This window comes from Cricetulus griseus, chromosome 2 (genome assembly GCF_003668045.3).
Source record: "Cricetulus griseus strain 17A/GY chromosome 2, alternate assembly CriGri-PICRH-1.0, whole genome shotgun sequence".
NCBI lineage: Eukaryota > Metazoa > Chordata > Mammalia > Rodentia > Cricetidae > Cricetulus > Cricetulus griseus.
Genome location: NC_048595.1, coordinates 257,163,155 through 257,175,684, shown reverse-complemented (window position 1 = coordinate 257,175,684; position 12,530 = coordinate 257,163,155).

The window sequence follows — 12,530 nt, the reverse complement described above, 5'->3', positions numbered from 1 at the left end:
TGATTGTTATCATGAGTTTGACTAGTTATTGACAGTGGTGCCCTGTCGTGTGTTATTTTCTTTTCTCCTTCAGCCCAATGCAAATTCTTTTTTTTTGTTTTTTTTCTTTTTTAAGAGAATACTTTATTAGTTTTTGTAATCAAATCCACGTAGATAAGACCTTATATATTTAATACAGTGCGTTACCCCTGTACAAATGGAAAAAAATTAATGACCAATATGGCTGTTAATTTCTGTACAATGCCTACCCAACACGGTAAACTGAGATACTTTTTTTCCAAAGTTGACAGCACAGCTAAAGTTTCCAAAAATTCAAATTATATATATATATATTTATATTTATATAAAAAGACCAATAATAGCAGTATGTTATGCATCAATAGCAGCAACAGCTTTTCCAGGTTCTGTAGTCATTTGAACAAAATTGTAGAGACATCCAGCACACTCCATTCAAAAACAACAACAACAACAACAAAGAAATGTAAAAAACAAAATCGCAGAAAACAGCACAGTTCTGTTACTCTTGTGGTACCTGGCACCATTTTTTTTTTTTTAAATTAGCTTCTCAATCATCATCTGGAAGGAAACCATTCTGAGCAACATCATTAAAAACAGCTCTGACAGGGGTTGGAGAGATGGCTCAGAGGTTAAGAGTGCCGACTGCTCTAACAGAAGTCCTGAGTTCAATTCCTAGCAACCACATGGTGGCTCACAACCATCCGTTATGAGATCTGGTGCCCTCTTCTGGTGTGCAGATATACATGGAAGCAGAATGTTGTATACATAATAAATAAATAAAATCTTAAAAAAAAACAGCTCTGACAAAGCACAGTCACTACTATGTATCATAAAGCAGGTCCACATATGAGAGTACATATCATATTTGTCTTTTTGTGATTGGGTTACCTAGCTCAGAATGGTTTCTTCGAGTTCCATCCATTTTCCTGCAAATTTCAAGATTCTATTGTTTTTTTCTCTGCTGAGTAGTACTCCATTGTGTAAATGTACCACATTTTCTCTATCCATTCTTCGGTTGAGGGGCATCTAGGCTGCTTCCAGTTTCTGGCTATTACAAACAGTGTTGCTATGAACATGGTTGAACAGCTATCCTTGTTATATGAATGTGCTTCTTTTGGGTATATGCCTAGGAGTGGAATTGCTGGATCTTGTGGTAGACTCATTCCCATTTTCTTGAGGAGTCGCCATACTGATTTCCAAAGTGGCTGTACAAGTTGGCACTCCCACCAGCAGTGGAGGAGTGTTCCTCTTTCTCTGCATCCTCTCCAGCATAAACTGTCATTGGTGTTTTTGATTTTAGCCATTCTGACAGGAGTGAGATGGTATCTCAGAGTTGTTTTGATTTGCATTTCCCTGATGGCTAAGGATCCAACGCAAATTCTAAGGCATGTTCATTCTAAGGCATGCTCATCAAGAATCCAGCAGAAACAACAATCTTCACATTCCTCAGTTCTTTGGCTTACTTGTGTTTCTTCCTCCTGTCCTCATCTCTAAATAATCCAGTCCCCTGTGTAGCCCCTTCAGCATGGTCTGGCATGGTGTTTAATAAACCTGTTTCCCGTTAGCTGCTTCCCAGGCAAAGATAGGGGTTGACTTTTCCTAGACTGTTATTCAAGTTTTTAATAGCGGAAGCCAAGGCCATGGTCAACACCGCGCAACCGAAGCTTTGCCTTAGTAAGCAACATTTAGATGATGTACATTTCCGATGGAGAGTAGATGAGGCTTTACATTTAGATTTTAATTCCTCTTGTATTTTATAGCACAATGATTCCCATAACAATGAACAATGGGACGCAGTTCTGAGTCAGCTGGGAGTTAAGTTATGATAGGGATAGTTATTGTTCATCAAAATTGTCAGTAAGAACTGACACAATTTTAGAAAATTCCAAACATTATTGTTGTTTGCACAAGGCGTGAATATTAAAAAGTTTGAAATGAATTGACAAATGGTATTGAATAGTTAATGAAGATTCTGCATGTGTGCATTACACTTACATTTGGTAAAAAAGATGGCTTATGCAATTATTTTACCTGAGGATGCAAAGCAAAATATGGGGCATTGTTATCTTGCTGTATGTTAAAATTGTATTTCTTTCTCTAAAACTCTGAAAACAAATTCTTTGCTTATAATTATATGTTACCACTTCCAATTATTCATGTAAGTAAATGAATTAACTATTTTATGTCTATGTTTTTATTCACCAGTATTGAATTATACTGAAGTATAAATATTAGCACTTGTCATGAAATTATTTTACAAGTATTCCTTGAGGTTCTGTTTGCTATAATAAAAACTAAAAATATAATTGCCCACTAGGTGGCAGCAATATCCTCAAATTGTTTTACAAACTGACTGGAGCTTAAGGGAATTCTGGGTATTGAAGAAGACTTCTTCCTGTCCTCAGGTAACTCACAGTCTATATCCAAAGTTTAAGTACATACATTTTCTTTCTCCTTTTGTCAGTTAAAGATTATAAACACAGACTTCTTTCATGTCAGAGGAAAAAGTGAGGCCAAGTTTGAAGTTTGCCTGCTTTTTTCCCTTTATTATTTTTTCGTTTATTTTACATCCTAACTGCAGTTTCCCTTCCCTCCGCTCTTCCACCCCCACCCCCGGCCCCGCCTGTCCCCTCCCCCATCCACTCCTCCTTTGTTTCTGTTCAGAAGAGTCAGGCTTCCCAGGGATGTCAGCAAAGCCTGGTATGTTAAATTAAGGTAGGGCTAAGATCCTCCCTTTGTATTAAGGCTGAGCCAGGCAACCCAGTATGGGGAATAGTTTCCCCAAACCCAGCTCAAGCATTAGGATCAGGCCCTGATCCCACTGACAAAGCTACACAACTGTAATACATATGTAGAAGGCCGAGATTGGTACCATGCAGCCTCCCTAGGTGTTAGTTCAGAGTCTGTGAGCTTGTGTAAGTCTAGGTTGTTGTTTCTGTGGGTGACCTTAACACCACCTCCTCCATCTTCCACCCCACCCGCACTCCACCCCCTGCATGTACAATCAATACTTCCTCCCTCTCTTCAGCAGGATTCCTGGAGCTCTGCCCAGTGCTGGGCTATGGATTTCTGAGGCTTTCTGATGACAATTGAGGTAGTCACCAATCTGATTACAGGAGATGGCCAGTTCAGGCTAGGCATCCATTATTGCTAGGATTCTTAGCTGGGGTCATCTTTCTGGATTCCTGGGAGTTTTCTGGCACCAGGTTTTTATTTGACCCTGAAGTGAACCAACCCTCTACTCCCCGCCCCCCCTCAGTTTATTCAGTCAGAAAATTGGGAATCAATCTACTCCAAGACCCAGCTATACCACTCTTGGGCATATCCAAAGGATGCTCAATCATACCACAGGGACAATTCTCAATTATGTTTATAGCAGTGTTCTTTGTAATAGCCAGAACCTGGAAACAACCTAGATGCTCCTCACCCAAAGAGTGGATAAAGAAAATGTGATACATTTATACAATGGAGTATTACTCAGCTGTTAAAGCAAAACAAAACAATGATCTCATGAAATTTCTAGGTGAATGGATGGAACTAGAAAAAGCCATCCTGAGTGAAGTAACTCAGACCCAGAGAGACAATCATGGTATGTACTCAAAAGTTGATATTAGCCATAAAGTAAAGGATAACCATTCTACAATACACAGAACCAAAGAGGCTAGGTAACAAGGAGGACCCAAAGAGGGATGAGAGATGCATGGATTGCCCTGGGAAGGGGAACTAGAAGAGATGCCTTTCTGTTTTGCCCAAGTCTAAAGTGCACGGAATCAGATCATGAATTTAAGGTCACTACCGAATTCTCTCACAGGACAAGCTTGCTAACATTCTGTGGACAGCCACTACAATCACGTGCTTTTCCTGACATGTGCTTTTGTTGTTGTTTTGTTTTGTTTTTCCCATGATTTTTTTCAGCTCTAGAAATTAAAATGGGCTTTTACAGCATAACCTTTCCAATGGGGGATGTCCTTATGTATATATGTTTCTCTTATTAGTTGATGAATAAAACACTGTTTGGCCAATTAGGCAGGAAGATAGTCAGGACCAGGAGACAAGGAGAATTCTGGGAAAGATAGGCAGAGAGGTACTGAAAGGAGACACTATGTATTGGAAAAAGGAGTAACAGGTTCAGACCCTTCTCTGGTAAGATAAGATCTTCTCTTCCCACACCTTCTCAGAGAAGGGGGCAGGGAAAAATGTAAGAGCCAGAGGAACTGGAAACCTGTTGCAAGATGTGTCTTTTAGAAATTGCATGGAAGCTTAACCCATGATAATTCAATAATATAGATGCCTAAATAAGGCCTGAGCAGTAACAACAAGGAACATGGTAACACAGGAAGGGAAAATCTCATGAGGCCCTATTCTAGAAAACTATAGGCAACTAAGGACTGCTGAGAGAAGAACTGGTTCTCCCTGGGGAGATGATTCCTAATTGGTTCTTCAATACCAAGTGGTCAACTCCAGAATCATGTACATACAACCAACAGTAAACAAACTCAGCTGCTTGTATTTCTATATTTATGCATAATATACGTATTTTACCATAATAAAGAAAAAGAGTTCTTGAACTTGAGAGGAATCAAGGGGCAATATGGAAAGCGTGGAGGGAGAATTAATGAAATTATATTTTAATTTTTAAAAACTGCAAAAATTTTTAGAATATTCCATAGTGTTTGTTTTATTGTTAGTACTATTATTTAAGCTATTCTTTGATTTTCATTGAAATTCCACTAAGTTAGTATGTGGGCAGGCTAAAAGTAAGATTTATTTACATTTTAATTCTTGAACAAAAAAGTACTCATTGTAATAAAAATGGAAAGAATAATAAAGCATAGCAAATAAAAGTCTATCTGGCCCTGCACTGTTCAGAGGAAAGTGTTATTACTGGATGTGTGTTTTTCTATCTATCTATCTATCTATCTATCTATCTATCTATCATCTATCTATCAATTACGGAAGAAATTCTGTTTAGCAACTTATTCTTTCTTTATTTAATGCTTGACGGGGCCTTCAAATACCTATTCATGTAAAATTTATCTTGTCTCTAAAAAGCTTTTAAAATAGTCTTCCATTGAGAAACTGCACCATAATTTATTGAATTGTAGATACTTAAATTCTTCAATTTTCAAAGCTTTCTATTATCGTGAGGACATCTCTGTATAGTGAAGACCTTGTTTTGGAGGTCCAAATTTGCAACTAAATCAGAAGCTGCCTCCAAATGGGCTCAGTAATTGGAGTTGTTCCCACTTGTCCCCTCATGTGTTCCAATGTCCGTGCTCACACATTGACCTCCGAGCACACCTGTCTTGTTGCTCATGTGTGAATGCAATGCAAGATAACTCCTTTCCTCCTTGGCATGTCTTGCTTTGTCCCCCTGGAGAAACAGGTTTGTGATAGGAGCTGAATATTTCAGTTGGCTGTCTATAAATTCCAGAAATCTTTTGCTCCATTTCACTGTGTGTGAACTGGTATTCTAGTAGCAGGTCAATGTGTGCAAATTCATTTCAACCTGTGTGAGCATAAGTAGGATACTCAACACTGCTGTTCCTTAACTTCCTCCTTAGAGTTACACCGCAAGGTTGTTGTGAAAACAAACGCTATAGAGGTGGTGACAGTAATAATATTTTGAAGAGTGATATGCAGCTTTCAAAGTACTTTAATGTGCATTGTCTTTTAAATTTTTAGACTTATTTTGAATTTTATGTACTTGAATGTGCATGTCTGCTGTTCATGAAGGTCAGAAGAGGACATCAGATTTTCCAGAACTGGAGTTTGGGGTAATTGTGAGCCACTATGCCGGGGATGCTGGAACTGACCCCCGGGGCCCTCTGCGAGAACAGGGCTCTTAATCACTGAGCCATCATCTCTCCAGTCCTGTGTACTATCTTTATAATAACCTCATATAATAAGCCAGGTACATATTTTTAGTTTTGAAAGTTGCATTTATTTATCTCTCTGTGTTTGTATACTCCATGGTTTGCATACTTGTGGGTATCAGACAACAACTTAAAGGAGTCACTTTTCTCTTTCCACCAAGTGGGTCTCAGGGACTCAAACTCAGGTGGTCAGGTTTGGCTGCAAGCTCCTTTAATAGTAGAGCCATCTCACCTGCCCCTAGACAAGTAGTTTCATTGTCAGTCTTTCTTCCTCTCTTTCTTTTCTTTCTTACTTTATTCCTTTCTTTCCTCCCTTCTTTTTTATTTTTAAACTGACAGTGCTGTTGAACTTTGGTAGAAAAGGCAAGAAGAATTTCTTTGAAATGTTACAGGAGCTACTTAAATATAATGCCAAGGAAAAGAAATGCAAATGTTTTCCTGGCAAGGAACTGCTGTGGACACATTTTTCCTTCTGATTTATCCAGAATACTTACTGGCAGGAAAAAGCAGACCTGTGACCAACTCTTCTGCATCATGTTTCTCACCTAGATTCCTTATATCTAATTTTAGAGAAAAGTATAGCCATGAGGAAATAGAAGAGTCTGTGTGACTTCTAAGTTTATATATTACACAAATTGTTAATCTATAGCAATTCAGCCTAATCCAGTCCTGCTGACAACAGAATAGGCATCCCCACCACCCAGCTCTTTATTGTAAACACAGAATGGGGACCTCACGCAAACCTACTCTGGGTGACTCAGTCACTGGGTTATTTGTATCACCTTCAAACACACTCATTGTATTTTATAGAAAAACATGAAAAGATTGTTCCAATGTCTCAGAATAGTCTTCCTACTTTCTCGAGTGGTAAACGACAAATGGGGTGTGTGTATGTGTGAGTGAGCATGTGTGTATTTGTGTGTGTATATATGTTTGTGTGTTTAAGTGTGTGAGCATGTGTGCTTGTGTGTGTGTGAGTGTGCATGTTTGTATTTAAGTGTGTGTATGTTTGTATGTGTGTTTAAGTGTGTATGAGTATGAGAGTATCTAAGTCTGTGTAAGTGTGTGAGTGTGTTTGTGTGTGTGTGAGTATGTGTATTTGAGTGTGTGTGTGTATGTGTGTGTGTGTGTGTGTGTGTGTGTGTGTGTGTGTGTTTGATTTTGGAAGGCTGTTTGAAAGAAAAGGTAGTCCTAACATTCACAGAAGCATGAGCTGAGTTCCAAAACTTAGGCTTCTTTCAGATAATGACTTAAGGGGGGAAGGGGGTGGCGAGTGGGGGGAGGATCTTTTGCATCATCTCTGTTCTCTACAAGAAGAAAGCAAAGACGGTCAAGTCTTTAAGTTCACTTTGGATGGAAAGATTGCTCTCTAGGACTATTGCATTCTCTGTGATGTCAGATGACACCACTATATGTACTTTTCTTCTAAGGATCAATCAATTTGTTAATTTAACCAACATAGTACAACACTTTCTCATAAAAGGTAAAATTGTGATCATGTGCCACTGCATTGCACTGGGCATACAGAATACGAGAACTGTGAGCAACAATAATACCCGCTTTATAACAGGTCAGATATGTTTCAGTGAAAAGTCAGAAACAGGTCACCAAAACTGCTGTAGTAGTTCCCCTGCCCTGAAGTCCCCTAAGATGCATCTGGAGCTGTAAACTTTAGACTCAGGGTAACAGTTAACATAATTTCATCCAGATTTTTCATGTTCTAAATAGAAAAATGTAATGAAGCATATGAAACTCGAATGATTTAGAACTGATTGCTTAGCCTCAGACCTTGCAAATCCCAGTTGGGGGAACACTGATCTGTTGCTGGTAGGAGTACAAACTTGTACAGTGACTATAGAAATCAGTGTGGTGGTTCTTCAGGAACCTGGGAATAGATTTACTTCGAGATCCAGCTGTTTGATTTGGGTATGTACCCAAAGGATTCTACACCCTACTATAAAGGTCCTTGCTCTGTGTTTATTGCTGCTCTGTTCTAACCACCAGAAACTGGAAACATTCCCAATGTTCATCAATAGATGAGTGAATAATGAAAATGTGGTATGTGTATGCAAAGAAATATCACTCAGCTGTTAAAAACAGCAAAACCATGAAATACACATGTAAATGATGGAGCTAGAAAAAAAATTATCCCTAAAAGCAAATATGGTATTTTCTCCTATGTGGATGTTAGTTTTTAAACCTTCAATTGACATGCTACAATCTGTGTAACCACAGAGGTAAGGTATAGAGTAAAGGACTAGGGGACATGGGAGGATCTCCCAAGGACAGAGAAATAGAAAGGGAAGTTATGGAGAGGGATAGACAGGAACAGGAGTAGACAGAGAGGGAGGGAAGATGGGAGAAAGGGAAAATAAATGTCGAGAGACAGCTAACACTGAGGGTTATTGGAGGGTTCATATGGAAACTACGGTAGAAGTGTCTTAAAATGTACATATATGAATAAGATCTAAACAGAGTCACCAAAGAGTGGGGGAGAACACACAAACTAGACATCTTTAGCTAATAAGCAAAATATGCAGTGCCAGAAATGGGTTACATCTAACTGATGGCCAAAAGGGTCTCTATAGAACCCCCAAACAACTTGGGCTATTGGTTGCCTTCCACAAAGCAACCAGAAAGTAAAGTTCTATTGTCAAAGAAGAACTTACGTATCTCATTGAACATGGAGACGTCTAACTAGAGTCTTCACCCCCTACTGACTAGTGTTTGAGTACTGGAAGGTACTTTGCATACTACCGGAAGAGAAAGGTAACCACCAACCCAGCTACACACCTGTGAACAGAATTTCCTGTACATCCACCTGCCATGCCTGAATACCGTTACAATCATGATCACCAATGAAGTATAGTTAACTGGGACCTTCCCATGCTGTTAGTTTTTATTGTCACCTTGTCACAACCTAGAGTCACCTGGGAGGAGAGAATCTCAATTGAGGGATTTCCCTGAACAGATCGGTCTGTGGGCATGTCTATAAGAGACTGTCTTGATCGATGTTTGATGGGTGGGTGTGAGGGGGCCTCAGCCCATTGTGGGAGGTACCATAACAGGAAGGTGGACCTGAGCTATAATAATAAAAAGCCAGCTGAGCCCCAGCCAGAGAGCAATCCAGTAAGCTATGTTCCCCATGGTTTCTGCTTCAATTCCCCCTTTAAGATTCCTACCCTACAACTCCCTTGATAAAGAGCTGTGATCTGGAAGTGTGAATTGAAATACATCTTCTCTTTTCATAAAACTTGGGTGGGGAGAATTACAAAGGGAGTGTAGCCTGTAATGTCATGATGGAAGCTTCGAGTTTTAAATCTTCTTTACATCTCTAGTCTCTACTTTTCCAGGTAGTTTGAGCACTATGCAAGCAGCTGCTTTATGCACTAGCTTTTGGAATTCTTAGGAGGATACTGCAGTATGAGAGGGTAAGTTTGGGAAGTTGTCATCGAGTTACCGGGCAGATCAAGATTGTAAGACTACATATGAAAATCTTGATGGCTCACTCCGAATTTATTGAGTTGTGATGTGGGGCTGGCTTGTATGAAACACAAAACACGTGGGTGATAATTACACTGAACTTTGCCCTTGAGAGACCTATAAAACCTGAGCTGACTGCTTCTGATATCCTAACAATAAAAACTGTGTGTGCAATGTGGATTACGCCCCACCCTGAGTTAGTAATAAAGTATTTTACTGTGTATGTCCCTGTGAACAGGAAAAAGGAATACTTATAGGAGTTATCCTAAGTCTGGATCCTAAGTGCACTGAATTCTAGGTCAATTGGCTTTGACTAATGGCAAAGTATCCATTTGATGAATGATGTTGGCTTTACAGGATGATCATAAAGAGCTGGCTGACTCAGGGTGATTGGAGATGGGGGAACTTTTTTGTGTGTTTTTCTTGCTTTATTTTGTATTAAAAACATATTTTGGTATTACCTTTATAACAAAAAGGAATAAATCCTTTGTTTCAAAAGACTTTAAAAAGCTTACTTATCTTACACCCACTTGAATCTAAGAGCTTCAGCAGTTAAAAGAGAATTATAAAACAAAGTTGCCGTTGTCTTACTAGCCTGCTTCATGTGGTGATGAGGATGTAGTTTCATCTTCAAATAATTCAGAACTTTGTTCCTTACTCCACTGGAATAACGTTCCAGAGCTTTGTAACTGGAGTAAAGCTGACACCTTATATGGAACAATGTTTCTTTTGTTGTTCTGTTGGTGCCCCTCTGCTGGAGTTTTTGTTTTTTTTTGTGACTAACCCCGGAATCAAGAAGTGAAGCAGTCCTGTTGTTTTGGTTCCCTACCAACAGGAGAAACTATTTTCATGTCAACAGACTTCTGAGCCAGTGAAACCACAAACAGGATAGTCATTTCTTAGCACTTTTATGTGCACCAGAATATCCCTTTAACAATTTTATAACATGTCATCACCACATTGGTTGTTAAAAATCTTATTTTATATGTCTATAGGTATTTTGCCTTCGTGCATGCTTGTGCACCATTTGCATACCTGGTACCTGAGGAGACCAAAAGTTGTGTCAGATCCCCTGGAACTAGAGTTAAAGACCATTATGAGCCATCATGTTGGTGCCAGGAATGGCATCCCGCTCCTTTGGAAGAGCAGCCAGTGCTCTTAACCACTGAGCCATCTCTCCAGCCCAGTACTGCCATATTGTGTATGAATAGACTCAGGCTGAGTTATAAACCACCCCTCCCCCATGCGCCACATAGTCTTCCTGATTGCAATCAGAGGTTATTACATTTTCCTGACTAGGAGGACGCTACTATTGGAACTACTTGAGAAGGATTGATCTGGGATGATGGATTTTATGTTAAGAGGGAAGCCTGAGCAGGGTCTCCCAGCAGCAGAGACATGACATTATAAGAGGTGACTCTGGGGTCTTGGAGTTGGTGATGCTGGTAATGGTATTGAAGGGGCAAGCACAAAGGCTAGAACTCTTCCTCACTACGAAATGATGCAAATGCTGGAATGCAAACTTCCTGAGAACATAGAAGTTGCTAGCCATTTAGTGTTTTCTATATTTCTCTTGGTCAGATTATGCTTGGTTATTGTGCAGGCACCCAGAAGCTATTAGCTGAATAAATTAAGACAAACCAAGGGAATGCAATGATGTGTAATAAATGCTATGACAAAGGCAGATATCAGTTTTATTAGAAAGGGAAATAGTTTCATTATGTCTGATGGATTTAGCTGTACCTCAGTCACAGGAAAAGAAGACACCATGTAGAGAGGAGCCTAGGCTTTGAGGCATGAAGCAACACCATGTGGGGCCATCGCTAACTTTGCTGCACCTGGAAGAACAGAGCCAAGTTGGCGCTGAACTTGGAGAACCTAGAAATCTGGATACGTCCTTTGACTTATTACAAGCTTTGGATTATGTACAAAAAGCTCCTTGCAACCCCTTCTTGTGGAAACAGAGCTAGTGTAAATAAACACAAAGTTTATAAAGAGACCCACTTTGTTGACAGTAAAATATTTGAGATCAAGAGTCAAATCAGTAGCTGTTGCAACAATTTATGGAAGAGGTGACAAAGGACTTGATTAGGGAAATAATGACAGCAGGGACAGATTGTACTGCAGGGTGGTGGTGGTGGTCGTGGTGGTGGTGGTGGTGGTGGTGATGGTATGTGTGTGTGTGTGTGTGTGTGTGTGTGTGTGTGTGTAAGGCTTATTTTATTTATGGGTATATGTGTTTAATCTTCCCTGTGGAGGCCAGAATAGAGTATTGGATCTTATGGAGCAGGAATTGTAAGCTGCCCAGTGTGGTTTCTGGACACTGAACTCTGGTCTGTGCAAGAGCAACAAGTTCTTAAGTACTGTGCTACCTTTCCAGTCCTATTTTTGTTTTGTTTGATACAAGGTTTCATATCTGTGTATCTGGTTAAACATTTTTTGATTTATTTATTTTATGGCTTTTTTTTATGTGTATGGGTCTTTTGCCTGCATGTAGGTATGTGTGCTATGCCTATTGGTCTCAGAGGCCAGAAGAGTTAAAGTTGGTTGTGAGCCACCATGTGGGTGCTGAATATCAAACCCAGGCACTTTGAAAGAGAAAGAAGCTCTTAACCTCTGAGCCAACAACGAAGCCCTGTTTAATCAGCTTTTTTAGGGATAGACACAAATATGAATCTGGCATCTGAGTCCCTGCTATCTGCCTTGACTGAGGTCCACAGAGCTCAAAGACTCTATATGAATGTTTGATTTATTTTTAGAAGGTTTCCACCATTTCAGGTTCAACATTTTCCCTCACCCCCTTCCTCTTGGATCCCATATCACTTCCAATAAACTGAACTAGAAACCTTTATAACTCATCCTTCACCAGTGGTTTGAAATAAATGGCTACTTCCTTCCCAGCTTGAAAACACATACATAGCCTCCTTTCCAATTCCCGTTACAGATACTAGTTGCTCTTAACAAGATTATCCTCCATCTTGTGTCTGTCTTTGTGCCCAGACTCTGAACCCCTCAAATCACCAAAAGACCTAATCTGATGCAAAAGCAAAGAGTCTTCATAATTAACAAGTTAACTGGAGTTAACTCGGGTCCTCTGTAAGTCCAACACAGCAGGTGGGGCAGGAGAGACCCCAAGCAGTAGTGGGGCAGGGC